This window comes from Phyllobates terribilis, unplaced genomic scaffold (genome assembly GCF_046119375.1).
Source record: "Phyllobates terribilis strain yellow unplaced genomic scaffold, ASM4611937v1 Scaffold_1__5_contigs__length_1240528914, whole genome shotgun sequence".
Lineage (NCBI taxonomy): Eukaryota > Metazoa > Chordata > Amphibia > Anura > Dendrobatidae > Phyllobates > Phyllobates terribilis.
Window position 1 is genome coordinate 1,209,910,887 of NW_027362761.1, and position 27,590 is coordinate 1,209,938,476.

The 27,590-nt window shown below is 42.4% G+C and overlaps 1 protein-coding gene across 1 annotated transcript in view; it reads left to right on the forward strand.

The window, feature by feature from the left end:
- Positions 1-2,434: 2,434 nt before the first annotated feature.
- The window catches only part of CYP26B1 (cytochrome P450 family 26 subfamily B member 1), a 215,725-nt gene continuing 190,569 nt past the window's right edge, over positions 2,435-27,590 (forward strand). The window contains exon 1 of the mRNA XM_073649516.1: positions 2,435-2,565. The gene's annotated coding sequence lies outside the window, so the exon portion shown is untranslated. The remainder of the gene's footprint in view (positions 2,566-27,590) is intronic.

Consider the following 27,590-nt stretch of genomic DNA (forward strand, 5'->3'; position numbering starts at 1 on the left):
TATTATTGACCTCTATGTTAGACTATTATAATGGAAATATTCCAGGAGTCTTCTACTTGTTTCCCTTGTTCTTTTTGTATTAAGGGCTGTCAGATACTGAGTATGAGGCTGTCAGATACTGAGTATGAGGCTGTCGGATACTGAGTATGAGGCTGTCAGATACTGAGTATGAGGCTGATACTGAGTATGTGGCTGATACTGAGTATGAGGCTGTCGGATACTGAGTATGAGGCTGTCGGATACTGAGTATGAGGCTGGAGGAGATGACAGGGGATCAGTCAGGACCCCCGTGTCTGCCGGGTGCAGTGATGGCAGCAGGGGCCAGACAACATACAGGATGGAGGCAGAAGACTCCTATCATTGGCAGCGGATCCCCATCATCCCCATCAGCCGGCAGCAGCGGTCCAGGTGTCCTGCAGGCGGTCAGTGACGCTCCTGTATACGGCGCTGCGCTCTGCAGGAGGATCGTACCCGCCGGCTCCCGGTCTGACCGGTATGGAAACAGCAGGACAGATAGAAGTTCTGCCCCCTGCAGGTACTGATGTAATAGTGACTCCATTAATAGTGTCGTCAAAGTGGCCAGAGAATAATAATGTCCACAGCACCATGTCCCTGCTCCGGGATATGACCCATAGCCGCAGGCAGAGAATACAGAGCAGATTATAGGGAATGCTCCATCCCCTCCTCCAGCAAACACTGAGCCAGTGCTGCCTGCCCCTGGGGGTGACCCTGTGCCTGCTGCCTGCCCCTGGGGGTGACCCTGTGCCTGCTGCCTGCCCCTGGGGGTGACCCTGTGCCTGCTGCCTGCCCCTGGGGGTGACCCTGTGTCTGCTGCCTGCCCCTGGGGGGTGACCCTGTGTCTGCTGCCTGCCCCTGGGGGTGACCCTGTGCCTGCTGCCTGCCCCTGGGGGTGACCCTGTGCCTGCTGCCTGCCCCTGGGGGTGACCCTGTGCCTGCTGCCTGCCCCTGGGGGTGACCCTGTGTCTGCTGCCTGCCCCTGGGGGGTGACCCTGTGCCTGCTGCCTGCTCCTGGGGGTGACCCTGTGCCTGCCCCTGGGGGTGAACCTGTGCCTGCTGCCTGCTCCTGGGGATGACCCTGTGCCTGCTGCCTTCCCCTAGAGGTGATTCTGTGCCTGCTGCCTGCCCCTAGAGGTGATCCTGTGCCTGCCCATGGAGGTGACCCTGAGCCTGCCCCTGGGGGTGACCCTGTGCCTTCCCCTGGAGGTAACCCTGTGTCTGCTGCCTGCTCATGGAGGTGACCCTGAGCCTGCCCCTGGGGGTGACCCTGTGCCTTCCCCTGTAGGTAACCCTGTGTCTGCTGCCTGCCCCTAGAGGTGATCCTGTGCCTGCTCCTGGAGGTCACCCTGTGCCTGTTGCCTGCCCCTGGAGGTCCCCTTGTGCCTGCTCCTGGAGGTCCCCCTGTGCCTGGTCCTCGAGGTCACCCTGTGCCTGCTCCTGGAGGTCCCCCTGTGCCTGCTCCTGGAGGTCCCCCTGTGCCTGCCTGCTCCTGGAGGTCACCCTGTGCCTGCTCCTGGAGGTCCCCCTGTGCCTGCTCCTGGAGGTCACCCTGTGCCTGCTCCTGGAGGTCCCCCTGTGCCTGCTCCTGGAGGTCCCCCTGTGCCTGCTCCTGGAGGTCCCCCTGTGCCTGCTCCTGGAGGTCCCCCTGTGCCTGCTCCTGGAGGTCCCCCTGTGCCTGCTCCTGGAGGTCACCCTGTGCCTGCCATGCTGGCAGTCAGTGGCAGCACAGAGGTGGCAGCAGACCCACACTGCTCTTACCATGTGCCCATGCAATGCACCAGCTTCTTGTCCTGCCCAGATGCCCTCAGCACCTACCTTACAACTCTACAAGAGGCTCTGCCAGCAAACCTGGTGTCCTCCCCAGTGGGTGAGCTCTGGCAGAATGGGCCCCTGGCAGCAGCGCTATAGAGGGGATGCCAGCCCACCTAGGATTGCCAGCAGCCTGCACCCCCTGCTCCTGCCAAGCAGCTCCATGATATCAGCTGTAGTGACAAGTGCACAGTCAGTCCATGCCAGGCAGCACATGCCCCCAGCCAGCAGCCCTCTGCCCCCTTATTCTTCATAGCCCCCTCCCCAATTATAAGGAGGCTGTGAGGATCTCCCTTGTGGCAGGGTGTAACTTGATAAAGCTTGTCTTCTCCTTCCAGCCCCACACATTGCTCTGCTCGCCCCAATCCCAGTGCCCCTGCATGTAGTGAACCTGGGGAGGGAGGGGGATATCTGAGAAGTTACACTGGACTCCTGCAAAAAAAAGCAAAAGTGATAAGAAAAAGGAGCAAGAAAAGAAGCAGAAAAAAGCCCCTTGTACTCTGACTGCAACCTCTTCATAGGGGGAGGGGGCATTTCTGGAAGAAGTCCCCCCCCCCATCTTTTTTTTTTTTTTTTAAATAGCTCTGAATATTCATTAGGGACAGCTCACTGTGGGTGGGGACCCAGTCAAGTTTTCATTCTATAAAATGCAGGATTGTTTGCATTGTCAGGGACTGCTTTGAAAAATTGCCACAATCCTATTGATTCTCTGCATAAGCCAAGTGCTGCTGCTATAAGGTAAGTGCAGCTCCCAGAGACTACCTGCTGACTGCTGCCATTACTGCGGCCCTTACTGTTGGCATTACTGCTGCCATTACAGCTGGCATTACTCATTACTGCTGCCCTTACTGTTGGCATTACTGCTGTCATTACAGCTGGCATTACTGCTGCCCTTACAGCTGCCCTTACTGATGCCATTACAGCTGGCATTACTGCTGCCCTTACTACTGACATTACTGCTGCCATTACTGCTGGCATTACTGGTGTCCTTACTGCTGGCATTACTTCTGGCATTACTGCTACCATTACAGCTGGCATTACTGCTGCCCTTACTGTTGGCATTACTTCTGGCATTACTGCTGCCATTACAGCTGGCATTACTGCTACCATTACAGCGGACATTACTGCTGCCCTTACTGTTGGCATTACAGCTGGCATTACTGCTGCCATTACAGCTGGCATTACTGCTGGCATTACTGCTGCCATTACAGCTGGCATTACTGCTGGCATTATTGCTGCCCTTACTGTTGGCATTACAGCTGGCATTACTGCTGGCATTATTGCTGCCCTTACTGTTGGCATTTTGGCATTACAGCTGGCATTACTGCTGCCATTACAGCTGGCATTACTGCTGCCATTACTGCTGCAACATTCTGCCCACTGCTACATTGTATCCCAGTGTTCTGCATGTACATATCCTTGTCTTATGTGCATTAGTCAAGATTGTTTTATTGCTTCTTCTAAATAACATAGAAAAAAAAAAAAATAGGAAAGAAATTTATTTCAGAAAGAAAATGTAGAAAATAAAATAAAATGTTAGAGAAAAAAAATAGGAAATGAATTTATTTCAAGAAGAAATTTAGAAAAAAAAAAGGAATAATACATTTTAGAAAATAATACGATGTCTAAGAGAATAAAAAATAAATGTAAGAAAATATAAAGGCGAGCATAGAACGATCTGCTTTTCTGTTCTGTCTTGTTACTTTTGACTTAAGTGGATGCAGCGAGCGCGATCCGCCCTGGTGCGGTGTCTGGGTGCGTGCCGCAGTGTAAAGTCATTAGTTGTGCTCCTATCATTACATCAAGGGGGGAACAATGAGCAGATAATTGCATTACCCTCTTGCTCGCAGTACAGTGACTTGGCTGCTCAGTTAAGGCCTCATTTACGTAGAGCGATTGCCAATAAGCGATTGCCGAGTAGCAATATCGTTCCGTTCGTTAAGATTCGTGTAAATGACTAATGAGCGGAACGAGGAGCGGCCGAGCAGCCAGAGAGACGACGCAGATCATTACGTGGGAACGCTCCATTTCATTCACTTTTCATTCCCGGTTTTGTTTCTTCTTTTTTTTTTTTTTTTTTTTTTACCATTCGATGCTTTACGAATCTTCGCTGCAAACAGTCGTCATTGTGTGACGGCGTCTGCGGGAGAATGAGGCGCGAGAGAGAGATAGATGGGGCAGAAAAGGCTTAAATGCCTTCAAAACTATCAACAGCCGGAATTAAATGGTTTAAAAACGTCAATATTGACGATAAGAAAAACATTTTTTTACATTTCAAAATGTAAAATGTAACAATTGAAAAACAAGAATGTGAAGATGATTCCGTCTCGATTGTCATTTACTGTCATTGGTCTGTGGACACGTCCTCGGTTCCGTTACATCAGTCCGGGGGCTGTGGTATATATATATATATATATATATATATATATATATATATATATATCTCGCACTGTAGAAGCTTTCACAGGCAGGAAGTGCTGATGACGCGTCGTATCCTTCTCACATTCCTCGGCTCTGGACACATTTTTCATGTATGAAATATATTTTACATTTTTTATTTTGGATAAATTTACAGCAAAAAAAGAAGTAAATAGAATGAGTTGAGTTTTCCCTCGATAGCTGCCGGTATCGGTGGTCTGCTTCCTATAGGTGGTCTGCTTACCTCCTAGCTGTTGATGCTTTATCACAGGTTGTATAGGATATTGATTTGTGAGGGGGTTGCTTTTGCACACCATATCCTAGCTGCCACCCTATTATTTATTTTTTTTGGGAGAGACCCTCCAACGAAACTCCCCCGCATTCTCCCTATATGTATATAGAGTTGGACGTGGGTTTATGTTATATTTCTATATTTGAATTACGGCCACTCATTGGTTATCACAGTGCACATTGCTATTTCGCTGAACATTATATTCCGCTGCTTTGATCATGGATTTTTTTTCACTCATGATTTATATTTGTTGTGTCTTTCTGGATATTAGTAAATATATAAGTTTTTAATGTTTTTAAAGTGAGATCTAATAAAATTAGCATTTTATACTATTTGTGGATTGAAGGTGTGCGCATTTGTATATGTGCTGTCCCTTCTTCTCCTTAGTGATTACTTGCTATTGGTACATTATGTCGCACCCTAATTTATTATATAGGTGGTGCATCCTTTTCCCTTAGTTTTCCTACATGTAATTACACCTGATGTAGCAGAGCTGAGTGTGTCACATGTAATTACACCAATGTAGCAGAGCTGAGTGTGTCCCATGTAATTACACCAATGTAGCAGAGCTGAGTGTGTCACATGTAATTACACCAATGTAGCAGAGCTGAGTGTGTCCCATGTAATTACACCAATGTAGCAGAGCTGAATGTGTCACATGTAATTACACCAATGTAGCAGAGCTGAGTGTGTCCCATGTAATTACACCAATGTAGCAGAGCTGAATGTGTCACATGTAATTACACCAATGTAGCAGAGCTGAGTGTGTCACATGTAATTACACCAATGTAGCAGAGCTGAGTGTGTCACATGTAATTACACCAATGTAGCAGAGCTGAGTGTGTCACATGTAATTACACCAATGTAGCAGAGCTGAGTGTGTCACATGTAATTACACCAATGTAGCAGAGCTGAGTGTGTCACATGTAATTACACCCGATGTAGCAGAGCCAAGTGAGCATTTATTTCTGCATTCCAAAAACTGACTGAATAATAACTTTAAGACATTTATTTGCAGTCCTATGTAACACCACAGATAACACAGTAATAACTCTCTGAGTACAGATAATGTAGTAGATGTCACCTGCAGTCCTATGTAACACCACAGATAACACAGTGATAACTCTCTGAGTACAGATAATGTAGTAGATATCACCTGCAGTCCTATGTAACACCACAGATAACACAGTGATAACTCTCTGAGTACAGATAATGTAGTAGATGTCACCTGCAGTCCTATGTAACACCACAGATAACACAGTGATAACTCCCTGAGTACAGATAATGTAGTAGATGTCACCTGCAGTCCCATGTAACACCACATATAGCACAGTGATAACTCCCTGAGTACAGATAATGTAGTAGATGTCACCTGCAGTCCTATGTAACACCACAGATAACACAGTGATACCTCTCTGAGCACAGATAATGTAGTAGATGTCACCTGCAGTCCTATGTAACACCACAGATAACACAGTAATAACTCTCTGAGTACAGATAATGTAGTAGATGTCACCTGCAGTCCTATGTAACACCACAGATAACACAGTGATAACTCCCTGAGTACAGATAATGTAGTAGATGTCACCTGCAGTCCCATGTAACACCACATATAGCACAGTGATAACTCCCTGAGTACAGATAATGTAGTAGATGTCACCTGCAGTCCTATGTAACACCACAGATAACACAGTGATACCTCTCTGAGCACAGATAATGTAGTAGATGTCACCTGCAGTCCTATGTAACACCACAGATAACACAGTAATAACTCTCTGAGTACAGATAATGTAGTAGATGTCACCTGCAGTCCTATGTAACACCGCAGATAACACAGTGATATCTCTCTGAGTACAGATAATGTAGTAGATGTCACCTGCAGTCCTATGTAACACCACAGATAACACAGTGATACCTCTCTGAGCACAGATAATGTAGTAGATGTCACCTGCAGTCCTATGTAACACCACAGATAACACAGTGATAACTCTCTGAGCACAGATAATGTAGTAGATGTCACCTGCAGTCCCATGTAACACCACATATAGCACAGTGATAACTCCCTGAGTACAGATAATGTAGTAGATGTCACCTGCAGTCCTATGTAACACCATAGATAACACAGTGATATCTCTCTGAGTACAGATAATGTAGTAGATGTCACCTGCAGTCCTATGTAACCCCACAGATAACACAGTGATAACTCTCTGAGTACAGATAATGTAGTAGATGTCACCTGCAGTCCTATGTAACACCACAGATAACAGAGTGATAACTCTCTGAGTACAGATAATGTAGTAGGTGTCACCTGCAGTCCTATGTAACACCACAGATAACACAGTGATAACTCTCTGAGTACAGATAATGTAGTAGATGTCACCTGCAGTCCTATGTAACACCACAGATAACAGAGTGATAACTCTCTGAGTACAGATAATGTAGTAGATGTCACCTGCAGTCCTATGTAACACCACAGATAACAGAGTGATAACTCTTTAAGTACAGATAATGTAGTAGATGTCACCTGCAGTCCCATGTAACACCACATATAGCACAGTGATAACTCCCTGAGTACAGATAATGTAGTAGATGTCACCTGCAGTCCTATGTAACACCACAGATAACAGAGTGATAACTCTCTCAGTACAGATAATGTAGTAGATGTCACCTGCAGTCCTATGTAACACCACATATAGCACAGTGATAACTCCCTGAGTACAGATAATGTAGTAGATGTCACCTGCAGTCCTATGTAACACCACAGATAACACAGTGATAACTCTCTCAGTACAGATAATGTAGGAGATGTCACCTGCAGTCCTATGTAACACCACAGATATCACAATGATAACTCCCTGAGTACAGATAATGTAGTAGATGTCACCTGCAGTCCTATGTAACACCACAGATAACACAGTGATAACACTCTCAGTACAGATGATGTAGTAGATGTCACCTGCAGTCCTATGTAACACCACAGATAACACAGTGATATCTCTCTCAGTACAGATAATGTAGTAGATGTCACCTGCAGTCCTATGTAACACCACAGATAACACAGTGATATCTCTCTGAGTACAGATAATGTAGTAGATGTCACCTGCAGTCCTATGTAACACCGCAGATAACACAGTGATAACTCTCTGTACAGATAATGTAGTAGATGTCACCTGCAGTCCTATGTAACACCACAGATAACACAGTGATAACTCCCTGAGTACAGATAATGTAGTAGATGTCACCTGCAGTCCTATGTAACACCACAGATAACACAGTGATAACTCTCTGTACAGATAATGTAGTAGATGTCACCTGCAGTCCTATGTAACACCACAGATAACACAGTGATAACTCCCTGAGTACAGATAATGTAGGAGATGTCACCTGCAGTCCTATGTAACACCACAGATAACACAATGATAACTCCCTGAGTACAGATAATGTAGTAGATGTCATCTGCAGTCCTATGTAACACCACAGATAACACAGTGATAACTCTCTGAGTACAGATAATGTAGTAGATGTCACCTGCAGTCCTATGTAACACCACAGATAACACAGTGATAACTCTCTGAGTACAGATAATGTAGTAGATGTCACCTGCAGTCCCATGTAACACCACAGATAACACAGTGATATCTCTCTGAGTACAGATAATGTAGTACATGTCACCTGCAGTCCTATGTAACACCACAGATAACACAGTGATATCTCTCTGAGTACAGATAATGTAGTAGATGTCACCTGCAGTCCTATGTAACACCACAGATAACACGGTGATAACTCTCTGAGTACAGATAATGTAGTAGATGTCACCTGCAGTCCTATGTAACACCACAGATAACACAGTGATAAATCTCTGAGTACAGATAATGTAGTAGATGTCACCTGCAGTCCTATGTAACACCACAGATAACACAGTGATAACTCTGAGTACAGATAATGTAGTAGATATCACCTGCAGTCCTATGTAACACCACAGATATCACAATGATAACTCCCTGAGTACAGATAATGTAGTAGATGTCACCTGCAGTCCCATGTAACACCACATATAGCACAGTGATAACTCTCTGAGTACAGATAATGTAGTAGATGCCACCTGCAGTCCTATGTAACACCACAGATATCACAATGATAACTCCCTGAGTACAGATAATGTAGTAGATGTCACCTGCAGTCCTATGTAACACCACAGATAACACAGTGATAACACTCTCAGTACAGATGATGTAGTAGATGTCACCTGCAGTCCTATGTAACACCACAGATAACACAGTGATATCTCTCTGAGTACAGATAATGTAGTAGATGTCACCTGCAGTCCTATGTAACACCACAGATATCACAATGATAACTCCCTGAGTACAGATAATGTAGTAGATGTCACCTGCAGTCCTATGTAACACCACAGATAACACAGTGATAACACTCTCAGTACAGATGATGTAGTAGATGTCACCTGCAGTCCTATGTAACACCACAGATAACACGGTGATAACTCTCTGAGTACAGATAATGTAGTAGATGTCACCTGCAGTCCTATGTAACACCACAGATAACACAGTGATACCTCCCTGAGTACAGATAATGTAGTAGATGTCACCTGCAGTCCTATGTAACACCACAGATAACACGGTGATAACTCTCTGAGTACAGATAATGTAGTAGATGTCACCTGCAGTCCTATGTAACACCGCAGATAACACAGTGATAACTCTCTGAGTACAGATAATGTAGTAGATGTCACCTGCAGTCCTATGTAACACCACAGATAACACAGTGATAACTCTCTGTACAGATAATGTAGTAGATGTCACCTGCAGTCCTATGTAACTCCACAGATAACACAGTGATAACTCCCTGAGTACAGATAATGTAGTAGATGTCACCTGCAGTCCTATGTAACACCACAGATAACACAGTGATAACTCCCTGAGTACAGATAATGTAGTAGATGTCACCTGCAGTCCTATGTAACACCACAGATAACACAGTGATAACTCTCTCAGTACAGATAATGTAGGAGATGTCACCTGCAGTCCTATGTAACACCACAGATAACACAATGATAACTCCCTGAGTACAGATAATGTAGTAGATGTCACCTGCAGTCCTATGTAACACCACAGATAACACAGTGATAACTCTCTGAGTACAGATAATGTAGTAGATGTCACCTGCAGTCCTATGTAACACCACAGATAACACAGTGATAACTCTCTCAGTACAGATAATGTAGGAGATGTCACCTGCAGTCCTATGTAACACCACAGATAACACAGTGATAACTCTCTCAGTACAGATAATGTAGGAGATGTCACCTGCAGTCCTATGTAACACCACAGATAACACAGTGATAACTCCCTGAGTACAGATAATGTAGTAGATGTCACCTGCAGTCCTATGTAACACCACAGATAACACAGTGATAACTCTCTGAGTACAGATAATGTAGGAGATGTCACCTGCAGTCCTATGTAACACCACAGATAACACAGTGATAACTCCCTGAGTACAGATAATGTAGTAGATGTCACCTGCAGTCCTATGTAACACCACAGATAACACAGTTATAACTGTCTGAGTACAGATAATGTAGTAGATGTCACCTGCAGTCCTATGTAACACCACAGATAACACAGTGATAACGCTGAGTACAGATAATGTAGTAGATGTCACCTGCAGTCCTATGTAACACCACATATAGCACAGTGATAACTCCCTGAGTACAGATAATGTAGTAGATGTCACCTGCAGTCCTATGTAACACCACAGATAACACAGTGATAACTCTCTGAGTACAGATAATGTAGTAGATGTCACCTGCAGTCCTATGTAACACCACAGATAACACAGTGATATCTCTCTGAGTACAGATAATGTAGTAGATGTCACCTGCAGTCCTATGTAACACCACAGATAACACAGTGATAACGCTGAGTACAGATAATGTAGTAGATGTCACCTGCAGTCCTATGTAACACCACATATAACACAGTGATAACTCCCTGAGTACAGATAATGTAGTAGATGTCACCTGCAGTCCTATGTAACACCACATATAGCACAGTGATAACTCCCTGAGTACAGATAATGTAGTAGATGTCACCTGCAGTCCTATGTAACACCACAGATAACACAGTGATATCTCTCTGAGTACAGATAATGTAGTAGATGTCACCCGCAGTCCTATGTAACACCACAGATAACACAGTGATAACTCTCTCAGTACAGATAATGTAGTAGATGTCACCTGCAGTCCTATGTAACACCACAGATAACACAGTGATAACTCTCCGAGTACAGATAATGTAGTAGATGTCACCTGCAGTCCTATGTAACACCACAGATAACACAGTGATATCTCTCTGAGTACAGATAATGTAATAGATGTCACCAGCAGTCCTATGTAACACCACAGATAATACAGTGATAACTCTCTGAGTACAGATAATGTAGGAGATGTCACCTGCAGTCCTATGTAACACCACAGATAACAGTGATAACTCTCTGTACAGATAATGTAGTAGATGTCACCTGCAGTCCTATGTAACACCACAGATAACACAGTGATAACTCTCTGAGTACAGATAATGTAGGAGATGTCACCTGCAGTCCTATGTAACACCACAGATAACAGTGATAACTCTCTGTACAGATAATGTAGTAGATGTCACCTGCAGTCCTATGTAACACCACAGATAACACAGTGATAACTCCCTGAGTACAGATAATGTAGTAGATGTCACCTGCAGTCCTATGTAACACCACAGATAACACAGTGATAACTCTCTGAGTACAGATAATGTAGTCGATGTCACCTGCAGTCCTATGTAACACCACAGATAACAGTGATACCTCTCTGAGTACAGATAATGTAGTAGATGTCACCCGCAGTCCTATGTAACACCACAGATAACACAGTGATAACTCTCTGAGTACAGATAATGTAGTAAATGTCACCTGCAGTCCTATGTAACACCACAGATAACACAGTGATAACTCCCTGAGTACAGATAATGTAGTAGATGTCACCTGCAGTCCTATGTAACACCACAGATAACACAGTGATAACTCTCTGAGTACAGATAATGTAGTAGATGTCACCTGCAGTCCTATGTAACACCACAGATAACACAGTGATAACTCTCTGAGTACAGATAATGTAGTAAATGTCACCTGCAGTCCTATGTAACACCACAGATAACACAGTGATAACTCCCTGAGTACAGATAATGTAGTAGATGTCACCTGCAGTCCTATGTAACACCACAGATAACACAGTGATAACTCCCTGAGTACAGATAATGTAGTAGATGTCACCTTCAGTCCTATGTAACACCACAGATAACAGTGATAACTCTCTGAGTACAGAGAATGTAGTAGATGTCACCTGCAGTCCTATGTAACACCACAGATAACACAGTGATAACTCTCCGAGTACAGATAATGTAGTAGATGTCACCTGCAGTCCTATGTAACACCACAGATAATACAGTGATAACTCTTTAAGTACAGATAATGTAGTAGATGTCACCTGCAGTCCTATGTAACACCACAGATAACACAGTGATAACTCTCTGAGTACAGATAATGTAGGAGATGTCACCTGCAGTCCTATGTAACACCACAGATAACAGTGATAACTCTCTGTACAGATAATGTAGTAGATGTCACCTGCAGTCCTATGTAACACCACAGATAACACAGTGATAACTCCCTGAGTACAGATAATGTAGTAGATGTCACCTGCAGTCCTATGTAACACCACAGATAACAGTGATAACTCTCTGTACAGATAATGTAGTAGATGTCACCTGCAGTCCTATGTAACACCACAGATAACACAGTGATAACTCTCTGAGTACAGATAATGTAGTAGATGTCACCTGCAGTCCTATGTAACACCACAGATAACACAGTGATAACTCTCTGAGTACAGATAATGTAGTAGATGTCACCCGCAGTCCTATGTAACACCACAGATAACACAGTGATAACTCTCTGAGTACAGATAATGTAGTAAATGTCACCTGCAGTCCTATGTAACACCACAGATAACACAGTGATAACTCCCTGAGTACAGATAATGTAGTAGATGTCACCTGCAGTCCTATGTAACACCACAGATAACACAGTGATAACTCTCTGAGTACAGATAATGTAGTAGATGTCACCTGCAGTCCTATGTAACACCACAGATAACACAGTGATAACTCTCTGAGTACAGATAATGTAGTAAATGTCACCTGCAGTCCTATGTAACACCACAGATAACACAGTGATAACTCCATGAGTACAGATAATGTAGTAGATGTCACCTGCAGTCCTATGTAACACCACAGATAACACAGTGATAACTCCCTGAGTACAGATAATGTAGTAGATGTCACCTTCAGTCCTATGTAACACCACAGATAACAGTGATAACTCCCTGAGTACAGAGAATGTAGTAGATGTCACCTGCAGTCCTATGTAACACCACAGATAACACAGTGATAACTCCATGAGTACAGATAATGTACTACATGTCACCTGCAGTCCTATGTAACACCACAGATAACACAGTGATAACTCCCTGAGTACAGATAATGTAGTAGATGTCACCTGCAGTCCTATGTAACACCACAGATAACACATTGATAACTCTCTCAGTACAGATAATGTAGTAGATGTCACCTGCAGTCCTATGTAACACCACAGATAACACATTGATAACTCTCTCAGTACAGATAATGTAGTAGATGTCACCTGCAGTCCTATGTAACACCACAGATAACACATTGATAACTCTCTGAGTACAGATAATGTAGTAGATGTCACCTGCAGTCCTATGTAACACCACAGATAACACAGTGATAACTCTCTGAATATAGATAATGTAGTAGATGTCACCTGCAGTCCTATGTAACACCACAGATAACACAGTGATAACTCTCTGAGTACAGATAATGTAGTAGATGTCACCTGCAGTCCTATGTAACACCACAGATAATACAGTGATAACTCTCTGAGTACAGATAATGTAGTAGATGTCACCTGCAGTCCTATGTAACACCACAGATAACACAGTGATAACTCCCTGAGTACAGATAATGTAGTAGATGTCACCTGCAGTCCTATGTAACACCACAGATAACACAGTGATAACTCTCTGAGTACAGATAATGTAGTCGATGTCACCTGCAGTCCTATGTAACACCACAGATAACAGTGATAACTCTCTGAGTACAGATAATGTAGTAGATGTCACCTGCAGTCCTATGTAACACCACAGATAACAGTGATAACTCTCTGAGTACAGATAATGTAGTAGATGTCACCTGCAGTCCTATGTAACACCACAGATAACACAGTGATATCTCTCTGAGTACAGATAATGTAGTAGATGTCACCTGCAGTCCTATGTAACACCACAGATAGCACAGTGATAACTCCCTGAGTACAGATAATGTAGAAGATATCACCTGCAGTCCTATGTAACATCACAGATAACACAGTGATAACTCTCTGAGTACAGATAATGTAGTAGACGTCACCTGCAGTCCTATGTAACACCACAGATAACACAGTGATAACTCCCTGAGTACAGATAATGTAGTAGATGTCACCTGCAGTCCTATGTAACACCACAGATAACACAATGATAACTCCCTGGGTACAGATAATGTAGTAGATGTCACCTGCAGTCCTATGTAACACCACAGATAACACAATGATAACTCTCTGAGTACAGATAATGTAGTAGATGTCACCTGCAGTCCTATGTAACACCACAGATAACACAGTGATAACTCTCTGAGTACAGATAATGTAGTCGATCTCACCTGCAGTCCTATGTAACACCACAGATAACAGTGATAACTCTCTGAGTACAGATAATGTAGTAGATGTCACCTGCAGTCCTATGTAACACCACAGATAACACAATGATAACTCCCTGGGTACAGATAATGTAGTAGATGTCACCTGCAGTCCTATGTAACACCACAGATAACACAGTGATCACTCTCTGAGTACAGATAATGTAGTAGATGTCACCTGCAGTCCTATGTAACACCACAGATAACACAGTGATAACTCTCTGAGTACAGATAATGTAGTAGACGTCACCTGCAGTCCTATGTAACACCACAGATAACACAGTGATACCTCTCTGAGTACAGATAATGTAGTAGATGTCACCTGCAGTCCTATGTAACACCACAGATAACACAGTGATAACTCCCTGAGTACAGATAATGTAGTAGATGTCACCTGCAGTCCTATGTAACACCACAGATAACAGTGATAACTCTCTGAGTACAGATAATGTAGTAGATGTCACCTGCAGTCCTATGTAACACCACAGATAACACAATGATAACTCCCTGGGTACAGATAATGTAGTAGATGTCACCTGCAGTCCTATGTAACACCACAGATAACACAGTGATAACTCCCTGAGTACAGATAATGTAGTAGATGTCACCTGCAGTCCTATGTAACACCGCAGATAACACAGTGATAACTCTCTGTACAGATAATGTAGTAGATGTCACCTGCAGTCCTATGTAACACCACAGATAACACGGTGATAACTCTCTGAGTACAGATAATGTAGTAGATGTCACCTGCAGTCCTATGTAACACCACAGATAACACAGTGATAAATCTCTGAGTACAGATAATGTAGTAGATGTCACCTGCAGTCCTATGTAACACCACAGATAACACAGTGATAACTCTGAGTACAGATAATGTAGTAGATATCACCTGCAGTCCTATGTAACACCACAGATATCACAATGATAACTCCCTGAGTACAGATAATGTAGTAGATGTCACCTGCAGTCCCATGTAACACCACATATAGCACAGTGATAACTCTCTGAGTACAGATAATGTAGTAGATGCCACCTGCAGTCCTATGTAACACCACAGATATCACAATGATAACTCCCTGAGTACAGATAATGTAGTAGATGTCACCTGCAGTCCTATGTAACACCACAGATAACACAGTGATAACACTCTCAGTACAGATGATGTAGTAGATGTCACCTGCAGTCCTATGTAACACCACAGATAACACAGTGATATCTCTCTGAGTACAGATAATGTAGTAGATGTCACCTGCAGTCCTATGTAACACCACAGATATCACAATGATAACTCCCTGAGTACAGATAATGTAGTAGATGTCACCTGCAGTCCTATGTAACACCACAGATAACACAGTGATAACACTCTCAGTACAGATGATGTAGTAGATGTCACCTGCAGTCCTATGTAACACCACAGATAACACGGTGATAACTCTCTGAGTACAGATAATGTAGTAGATGTCACCTGCAGTCCTATGTAACACCACAGATAACACAGTGATACCTCCCTGAGTACAGATAATGTAGTAGATGTCACCTGCAGTCCTATGTAACACCACAGATAACACGGTGATAACTCTCTGAGTACAGATAATGTAGTAGATGTCACCTGCAGTCCTATGTAACACCGCAGATAACACAGTGATAACTCTCTGAGTACAGATAATGTAGTAGATGTCACCTGCAGTCCTATGTAACACCACAGATAACACAGTGATAACTCTCTGTACAGATAATGTAGTAGATGTCACCTGCAGTCCTATGTAACTCCACAGATAACACAGTGATAACTCCCTGAGTACAGATAATGTAGTAGATGTCACCTGCAGTCCTATGTAACACCACAGATAACACAGTGATAACTCCCTGAGTACAGATAATGTAGTAGATGTCACCTGCAGTCCTATGTAACACCACAGATAACACAGTGATAACTCTCTCAGTACAGATAATGTAGGAGATGTCACCTGCAGTCCTATGTAACACCACAGATAACACAATGATAACTCCCTGAGTACAGATAATGTAGTAGATGTCACCTGCAGTCCTATGTAACACCACAGATAACACAGTGATAACTCTCTGAGTACAGATAATGTAGTAGATGTCACCTGCAGTCCTATGTAACACCACAGATAACACAGTGATAACTCTCTCAGTACAGATAATGTAGGAGATGTCACCTGCAGTCCTATGTAACACCACAGATAACACAGTGATAACTCTCTCAGTACAGATAATGTAGGAGATGTCACCTGCAGTCCTATGTAACACCACAGATAACACAGTGATAACTCCCTGAGTACAGATAATGTAGTAGATGTCACCTGCAGTCCTATGTAACACCACAGATAACACAGTGATAACTCTCTGAGTACAGATAATGTAGGAGATGTCACCTGCAGTCCTATGTAACACCACAGATAACACAGTGATAACTCCCTGAGTACAGATAATGTAGTAGATGTCACCTGCAGTCCTATGTAACACCACAGATAACACAGTTATAACTGTCTGAGTACAGATAATGTAGTAGATGTCACCTGCAGTCCTATGTAACACCACAGATAACACAGTGATAACGCTGAGTACAGATAATGTAGTAGATGTCACCTGCAGTCCTATGTAACACCACATATAGCACAGTGATAACTCCCTGAGTACAGATAATGTAGTAGATGTCACCTGCAGTCCTATGTAACACCACAGATAACACAGTGATAACTCTCTGAGTACAGATAATGTAGTAGATGTCACCTGCAGTCCTATGTAACACCACAGATAACACAGTGATATCTCTCTGAGTACAGATAATGTAGTAGATGTCACCTGCAGTCCTATGTAACACCACAGATAACACAGTGATAACGCTGAGTACAGATAATGTAGTAGATGTCACCTGCAGTCCTATGTAACACCACATATAACACAGTGATAACTCCCTGAGTACAGATAATGTAGTAGATGTCACCTGCAGTCCTATGTAACACCACATATAGCACAGTGATAACTCCCTGAGTACAGATAATGTAGTAGATGTCACCTGCAGTCCTATGTAACACCACAGATAACACAGTGATATCTCTCTGAGTACAGATAATGTAGTAGATGTCACCCGCAGTCCTATGTAACACCACAGATAACACAGTGATAACTCTCTCAGTACAGATAATGTAGTAGATGTCACCTGCAGTCCTATGTAACACCACAGATAACACAGTGATAACTCTCCGAGTACAGATAATGTAGTAGATGTCACCTGCAGTCCTATGTAACACCACAGATAACACAGTGATATCTCTCTGAGTACAGATAATGTAATAGATGTCACCAGCAGTCCTATGTAACACCACAGATAATACAGTGATAACTCTCTGAGTACAGATAATGTAGGAGATGTCACCTGCAGTCCTATGTAACACCACAGATAACAGTGATAACTCTCTGTACAGATAATGTAGTAGATGTCACCTGCAGTCCTATGTAACACCACAGATAACACAGTGATAACTCTCTGAGTACAGATAATGTAGGAGATGTCACCTGCAGTCCTATGTAACACCACAGATAACAGTGATAACTCTCTGTACAGATAATGTAGTAGATGTCACCTGCAGTCCTATGTAACACCACAGATAACACAGTGATAACTCCCTGAGTACAGATAATGTAGTAGATGTCACCTGCAGTCCTATGTAACACCACAGATAACACAGTGATAACTCTCTGAGTACAGATAATGTAGTCGATGTCACCTGCAGTCCTATGTAACACCACAGATAACAGTGATACCTCTCTGAGTACAGATAATGTAGTAGATGTCACCCGCAGTCCTATGTAACACCACAGATAACACAGTGATAACTCTCTGAGTACAGATAATGTAGTAAATGTCACCTGCAGTCCTATGTAACACCACAGATAACACAGTGATAACTCCCTGAGTACAGATAATGTAGTAGATGTCACCTGCAGTCCTATGTAACACCACAGATAACACAGTGATAACTCTCTGAGTACAGATAATGTAGTAGATGTCACCTGCAGTCCTATGTAACACCACAGATAACACAGTGATAACTCTCTGAGTACAGATAATGTAGTAAATGTCACCTGCAGTCCTATGTAACACCACAGATAACACAGTGATAACTCCCTGAGTACAGATAATGTAGTAGATGTCACCTGCAGTCCTATGTAACACCACAGATAACACAGTGATAACTCCCTGAGTACAGATAATGTAGTAGATGTCACCTTCAGTCCTATGTAACACCACAGATAACAGTGATAACTCTCTGAGTACAGAGAATGTAGTAGATGTCACCTGCAGTCCTATGTAACACCACAGATAACACAGTGATAACTCTCCGAGTACAGATAATGTAGTAGATGTCACCTGCAGTCCTATGTAACACCACAGATAATACAGTGATAACTCTTTAAGTACAGATAATGTAGTAGATGTCACCTGCAGTCCTATGTAACACCACAGATAACACAGTGATAACTCTCTGAGTACAGATAATGTAGGAGATGTCACCTGCAGTCCTATGTAACACCACAGATAACAGTGATAACTCTCTGTACAGATAATGTAGTAGATGTCACCTGCAGTCCTATGTAACACCACAGATAACACAGTGATAACTCCCTGAGTACAGATAATGTAGTAGATGTCACCTGCAGTCCTATGTAACACCACAGATAACAGTGATAACTCTCTGTACAGATAATGTAGTAGATGTCACCTGCAGTCCTATGTAACACCACAGATAACACAGTGATAACTCTCTGAGTACAGATAATGTAGTAGATGTCACCTGCAGTCCTATGTAACACCACAGATAACACAGTGATAACTCTCTGAGTACAGATAATGTAGTAGATGTCACCCGCAGTCCTATGTAACACCACAGATAACACAGTGATAACTCTCTGAGTACAGATAATGTAGTAAATGTCACCTGCAGTCCTATGTAACACCACAGATAACACAGTGATAACTCCCTGAGTACAGATAATGTAGTAGATGTCACCTGCAGTCCTATGTAACACCACAGATAACACAGTGATAACTCTCTGAGTACAGATAATGTAGTAGATGTCACCTGCAGTCCTATGTAACACCACAGATAACACAGTGATAACTCTCTGAGTACAGATAATGTAGTAAATGTCACCTGCAGTCCTATGTAACACCACAGATAACACAGTGATAACTCCATGAGTACAGATAATGTAGTAGATGTCACCTGCAGTCCTATGTAACACCACAGATAACACAGTGATAACTCCCTGAGTACAGATAATGTAGTAGATGTCACCTTCAGTCCTATGTAACACCACAGATAACAGTGATAACTCCCTGAGTACAGAGAATGTAGTAGATGTCACCTGCAGTCCTATGTAACACCACAGATAACACAGTGATAACTCCATGAGTACAGATAATGTACTACATGTCACCTGCAGTCCTATGTAACACCACAGATAACACAGTGATAACTCCCTGAGTACAGATAATGTAGTAGATGTCACCTGCAGTCCTATGTAACACCACAGATAACACATTGATAACTCTCTCAGTACAGATAATGTAGTAGATGTCACCTGCAGTCCTATGTAACACCACAGATAACACATTGATAACTCTCTCAGTACAGATAATGTAGTAGATGTCACCTGCAGTCCTATGTAACACCACAGATAACACATTGATAACTCTCTGAGTACAGATAATGTAGTAGATGTCACCTGCAGTCCTATGTAACACCACAGATAACACAGTGATAACTCTCTGAATATAGATAATGTAGTAGATGTCACCTGCAGTCCTATGTAACACCACAGATAACACAGTGATAACTCTCTGAGTACAGATAATGTAGTAGATGTCACCTGCAGTCCTATGTAACACCACAGATAATACAGTGATAACTCTCTGAGTACAGATAATGTAGTAGATGTCACCTGCAGTCCTATGTAACACCACAGATAACACAGTGATAACTCCCTGAGTACAGATAATGTAGTAGATGTCACCTGCAGTCCTATGTAACACCACAGATAACACAGTGATAACTCTCTGAGTACAGATAATGTAGTCGATGTCACCTGCAGTCCTATGTAACACCACAGATAACAGTGATAACTCTCTGAGTACAGATAATGTAGTAGATGTCACCTGCAGTCCTATGTAACACCACAGATAACAGTGATAACTCTCTGAGTACAGATAATGTAGTAGATGTCACCTGCAGTCCTATGTAACACCACAGATAACACAGTGATATCTCTCTGAGTACAGATAATGTAGTAGATGTCACCTGCAGTCCTATGTAACACCACAGATAGCACAGTGATAACTCCCTGAGTACAGATAATGTAGAAGATATCACCTGCAGTCCTATGTAACATCACAGATAACACAGTGATAACTCTCTGAGTACAGATAATGTAGTAGACGTCACCTGCAGTCCTATGTAACACCACAGATAACACAGTGATAACTCCCTGAGTACAGATAATGTAGTAGATGTCACCTGCAGTCCTATGTAACACCACAGATAACACAATGATAACTCCCTGGGTACAGATAATGTAGTAGATGTCACCTGCAGTCCTATGTAACACCACAGATAACACAATGATAACTCTCTGAGTACAGATAATGTAGTAGATGTCACCTGCAGTCCTATGTAACACCACAGATAACACAGTGATAACTCTCTGAGTACAGATAATGTAGTCGATCTCACCTGCAGTCCTATGTAACACCACAGATAACAGTGATAACTCTCTGAGTACAGATAATGTAGTAGATGTCACCTGCAGTCCTATGTAACACCACAGATAACACAATGATAACTCCCTGGGTACAGATAATGTAGTAGATGTCACCTGCAGTCCTATGTAACACCACAGATAACACAGTGATCACTCTCTGAGTACAGATAATGTAGTAGATGTCACCTGCAGTCCTATGTAACACCACAGATAACACAGTGATAACTCTCTGAGTACAGATAATGTAGTAGACGTCACCTGCAGTCCTATGTAACACCACAGATAACACAGTGATACCTCTCTGAGTACAGATAATGTAGTAGATGTCACCTGCAGTCCTATGTAACACCACAGATAACACAGTGATAACTCCCTGAGTACAGATAATGTAGTAGATGTCACCTGCAGTCCTATGTAACACCACAGATAACAGTGATAACTCTCTGAGTACAGATAATGTAGTAGATGTCACCTGCAGTCCTATGTAACACCACAGATAACACAATGATAACTCCCTGGGTACAGATAATGTAGTAGATGTCACCTGCAGTCCTATGTAACACCACAGATAACACAGTGATCACTCTCTGAGTACAGATAATATATGTCACCTGCAGTCCTATGTAACACCACAGATAACACAGTGATAACTCTCTGAGTACAGATAATGTAGTAGACGTCACCTGCAGTCCTATGTAACACCACAGATAACACAGTGATAACTCTCTGAGTACAGATAATGTAGTAGATGTCACCTGCAGTCCTATGTAACACAACAGATAACACAGTGATAACTCTCTGAGTACAGATAATGTAGTCGATGTCACCTGCAGTCCTATGTAACACCACAGATAACAGTGATAACTCTCTGAGTACAGATAATGTAGTAGATGTCACCTGCAGTCCTATGTAACACCACAGATAACACAATGATAACTCCCTGGGTACAGATAATGTAGTAGATGTCACCTGCAGTCCTATGTAACACCACAGATAACACAATGATAACTCCCTGGGTACAGATAATGTAGTAGATGTCACCTGCAGTCCTATGTAACACCACAGATAACACAGTGATCACTCTCTGAGTACAGATAATATATGTCACCTGCAGTCCTATGTAACACCACAGATAACACAGTGATAACTCCCTGAGTACAGATAATGTAGTAGATGTCACCTGCAGTCCTATGTAACACCACAGATAACACAATGATAACTCCCTGAGTACAGATAATGTAGTAGATGTCATCTGCAGTCCTATGTAACACCACAGATAACACAGTGATAACTCTCCGAGTACAGATAATGTAGTAGATGTCACCTGCAGTCCTATGTAACACCACAGATAATACAGTGATAACTCTCTGAGTACAGATAATGTAGGAGATATCACCTGCAGTCCTATGTAACATCACAGATAACACAGTGATAACTGTCTGAGTACAGATAATGTAGTAGACGTCACCTGCAGTCCTATGTAACACCACAGATAACACAGTGATAACTCCCTGAGTACAGATAATGTAGTAGATGTCACCTGCAGTCCTATGTAACACCACAGATAACACAGTGATAACTCTCTGAGTACAGATAATGTAGTAGATGTCACCTGCAGTCCTATGTAACACCACAGATAATACAGTGATAACTCTCTGAGTACAGATAATGTAGTAGATGTCACCTGCAGTCCTATGTAACACCACAGATAACACAGTGATAACTCTCTGAGTACAGATAATGTAGTAGATGTCACCTGCAGTCCTATGTAACACCACAGATAACACAGTGATAACTCTCTGAGTACAGATAATGTAGTAGATGTCACCTGCAGTCCTATGTAACACCACAGATAATACAGTGATAACTCTCTGAGTACAGATAATGTAGTAGATGTCACCTGCAGTCCTATGTAACACCACAGATAATACAGTGATAACTCTCTGAGTACAGATAATGTAGTAGATGTCACCTGCAGTCCTATGTAACACCACAGATAACACAGTGATAACTCTCTGAGTACAGATAATGTAGGAGATGTCACCTGCAGTCCTATGTAACACCACAGATAACACAGTGATAACTCCCTGAGTACAGATAATGTAGTAGATGTCACCTGCAGTCCTATGTAACATCACATATAGCACAGTGATAACTCTCTGAGTACAGATAATGTAGTAGATGTCACCTGCAGTCCTATGTAACACCACAGATAACACATTGATAACTCTCTCAGTACAGATAATGTAGTAGATGTCACCTGCAGTCCTATGTAACACCACAGATAACACAGTGAAAACTCTCTGAGTACAGATAATGTAGTAGATGTCACCTGCAGTCCTATGTAACACCACAGATAACACAGTGATAACTCTCTGAGTACAGATAATGTAGTAGATGTCACCTGCAGTCCTATGTAACACCACAGATAATACAGTGATAACTCTCTGAGTACAGATAATGTAGTAGATGTCACCTGCAGTCCTATGTAACACCACAGATAACACAGTGATAACTCCCTGAGTACAGATAATGTAGGAGATGTCACCTGCAGTCCTATGTAACACCACAGATAATACAGTGATAACTCTCTGAGTACAGATAATGTAGTAGATGTCACCTGCAGTCCTATGTAACACCACAGATAACACAGTGATAACTCCCTGAGTACAGATAATGTAGTAGATGTCACCTGCAGTCCTATGTAACATCACATATAGCACAGTGATAACTCTCTGAGTACAGATAATGTAGTAGATGTCATCTGCAGTCCTATGTAACACCACCGATAACACAGTGATAACTCTCTGAGTACAGATAATGTAGTAGATGTCACCTGCAGTCCTATGTAACACCACAGATAACAGTGATAACTCTCTGAGTACAGATAATGTAGTAGATGTCACATGCAGTCCTATGTAACACCACATATAGCACAGTGATAACTCGCTGAGTACAGATAATGTAGTAGATGTCACCTGCAGTCCTATGTAACGCCACAGATAACACAGTGATAACTCTCTGAGTACAGATAATGTAGTAGATGTCACCCGCAGTCCTATGTAACACCACAGATAACAGTGATAACTGTCTGAGTACAGATAATGTAGTAGATGTCACCTGCAGTCCTATGTAACACCACAGATAACACAGTGATAACTCCCTGAGTACAGATAATGTAGTAGATGTCACCTGCAGTCCCATGTAACACCACATATAGCACAGTGATAACTCCCTGAGTACAGATAATGTAGTAGATGTCACCTGCAGTCCTATGTAACACCGCAGATAACACAGTGATAACTCCCTGAGTACAGATAATGTAGTAGATGTCACCTGCAGTCCTATGTAACACCACAGATAACACAGTGATAACTCTCTGAGCACAGATAATGTAGTAGATGTCACCTGCAGTCCTATGTAACACCACAGATAACACAGTGATAACTCTGAGTACAGATAATGTAGTAGATGTCACCTGCAGTCCTATGTAACACCACAGATAACACAGTGATAACTCTCTGAGTACAGATAATGTAGTAGATGTCACCTGCAGTCCTATGTAACACCACAGATAACACAGTGATAACTCTCTGAGTACAGATAATGTAGTAGATGTCACCTGCAGTCCTATGTAACACCACAGATAACACAGTGATAACTCCCTGAGTACAGATAATGTAGTAGATGTCACCTGCAGTCCTATGTAACACCACAGATAACACAATGATAACTCTCTGAGTACAGATAATGTAGTCGATGTCACCTGCAGTCCTATGTAACACCACAGATAACAGTGATAACTCTCTGAGTACAGATAATGTAGTAGATGTCACCTGCAGTCCTATGTAACACCACAGATAACACAATGATAACTCTCTGAGTACAGATAATGTAGTAGATGTCACCTGCAGTCCTATGTAACACCACAGATAACACAGTGATCACTCTCTGAGTACAGATAATGTAGTAGATTTCACCTGCAGTCCTATGTAACACCACAGATAACACAGTGATAACTCTCTGAGTACAGATAATGTAGTAGACGTCACCTGCAGTCCTATGTAACACCACAGATAACACAGTGATAACTCCCTGAGTACAGATAATGTAGTAGATGTCACCTGCAGTCCTATGTAACACCACAGATAACACAATGATAACTCCCTGAGTACAGATAATGTAGTAGATGTCACCTGCAGTCCTATGTAACACCACAGATAACAGTGATAACTCTCTGAGTACAGATAATGTAGTAGATGTCACCTGCAGTCCTATGTAACACCACAGATAACAGTGATAACTCTCTGAGTACAGATAATGTAGTCAATGTCACCTGCAGTCCTATGTAACACCACAGATAACAGTGATACCTCTCTGAGTACAGATAATGTAGTAGATGTCACCTGCAGTCCTATGTAACACCACAGATAACACAGTGATATCTCTCTGAGTACAGATAATGTAGAAGATGTCACCTGCAGTCCTATGTAACACCACAGATAACACAGTGATAACTCTCTGAGTACAGATAATGTAGTAGACGTCACCTGCAGTCCTATGTAACACCACAGATAACACAGTGATAACTCCCTGAGTACAGATAATGTAGTAGATGTCACCTGCAGTCCTATGTAACACCACAGATAACACAGTGATAACTCCCTGAGTACAGATAATGTAGTAGATATCACCTGCAGTCCTATGTAACACCACAGATAACACAGTGATAACTCTCTGAGTACAGATAATGTAGTAGATGTCACCTGCAGTCCTATGTAACACCACAGATAACACAGTGATAACTCTCTGAGTACAGATAATGTAGTAGATGTCACCTGCAGTCCTATGTAACACAACAGATAACACAGTGATAACTCTCTGAGTACAGATAATGTAGTAGATGTCACCTGCAGTCCTATGTAACACCACAGATAACACAGTGATAACTCCCTGAGTACAGATAATGTAGTAGATGTCACCTGCAGTCCTATGTAACACCACAGATAACACAGTGATAACTCTCTGAGTACAGATAATGTAGTAGATGTCACCTGCAGTCCTATGTAACACAACAGATAACACAGTGATAACTCTCTGAGTACAGATAATGTAGTAGATGTCACCTGCAGTCCTATGTAACACCACAGATAACACAGTGATAACTCCCTGAGTACAGATAATGTAGTAGATGTCACCTGCAGTCCTATGTAACACCACAGATAACACAATGATAACTCTCTGAGTACAGATAATGTAGTCGATGTCACCTGCAGTCCTATGTAACACCACAGATAACAGTGATAACTCTCTGAGTACAGATAATGTAGTAGATGTCACCTGCAGTCCTATGTAACACCACAGATAACACAATGATAACTCTCTGAGTACAGATAATGTAGTAGATGTCACCTGCAGTCCTATGTAACACCACAGATAACACAGTGATCACTCTCTGAGTACAGATAATGTAGTAGATGTCACCTGCAGTCCTATGTAACACCACAGATAACACAGTGATAACTCTCTGAGTACAGATAATGTAGTAGACGTCACCTGCAGTCCTATGTAACACCACAGATAACACAGTGATAACTCCCTGAGTACAGATAATGTAGTAGATGTCACCTGCAGTCCTATGTAACACCACAGATAACACAATGATAACTCCCTGAGTACAGATAATGTAGTAGATGTCACCTGCAGTCCTATGTAACACCACAGATAACAGTGATAACTCTCTGAGTACAGATAATGTAGTAGATGTCACCTGCAGTCCTATGTAACACCACAGATAACAGTGATAACTCTCTGAGTACAGATAATGTAGTCAATGTCACCTGCAGTCCTATGTAACACCACAGATAACAGTGATACCTCTCTGAGTACAGATAATGTAGTAGATGTCACCTGCAGTCCTATGTAACACCACAGATAACACAGTGATATCTCTCTGAGTACAGATAATGTAGAAGATGTCACCTGCAGTCCTATGTAACACCACAGATAACACAGTGATAACTCTCTGAGTACAGATAATGTAGTAGACGTCACCTGCAGTCCTATGTAACACCACAGATAACACAGTGATAACTCCCTGAGTACAGATAATGTAGTAGATGTCACCTGCAGTCCTATGTAACACCACAGATAACACAGTGATAACTCCCTGAGTACAGATAATGTAGTAGATGTCACCTGCAGTCCTATGTAACACCACAGATAACACAGTGATAACTCTCTGAGTACAGATAATGTAGTAGATGTCACCTGCAGTCCTATGTAACACCACAGATAACACAGTGATAACTCTCTGAGTACAGATAATGTAGTAGATGTCACCTGCAGTCCTATGTAACACAACAGATAACACAGTGATAACTCTCTGAGTACAG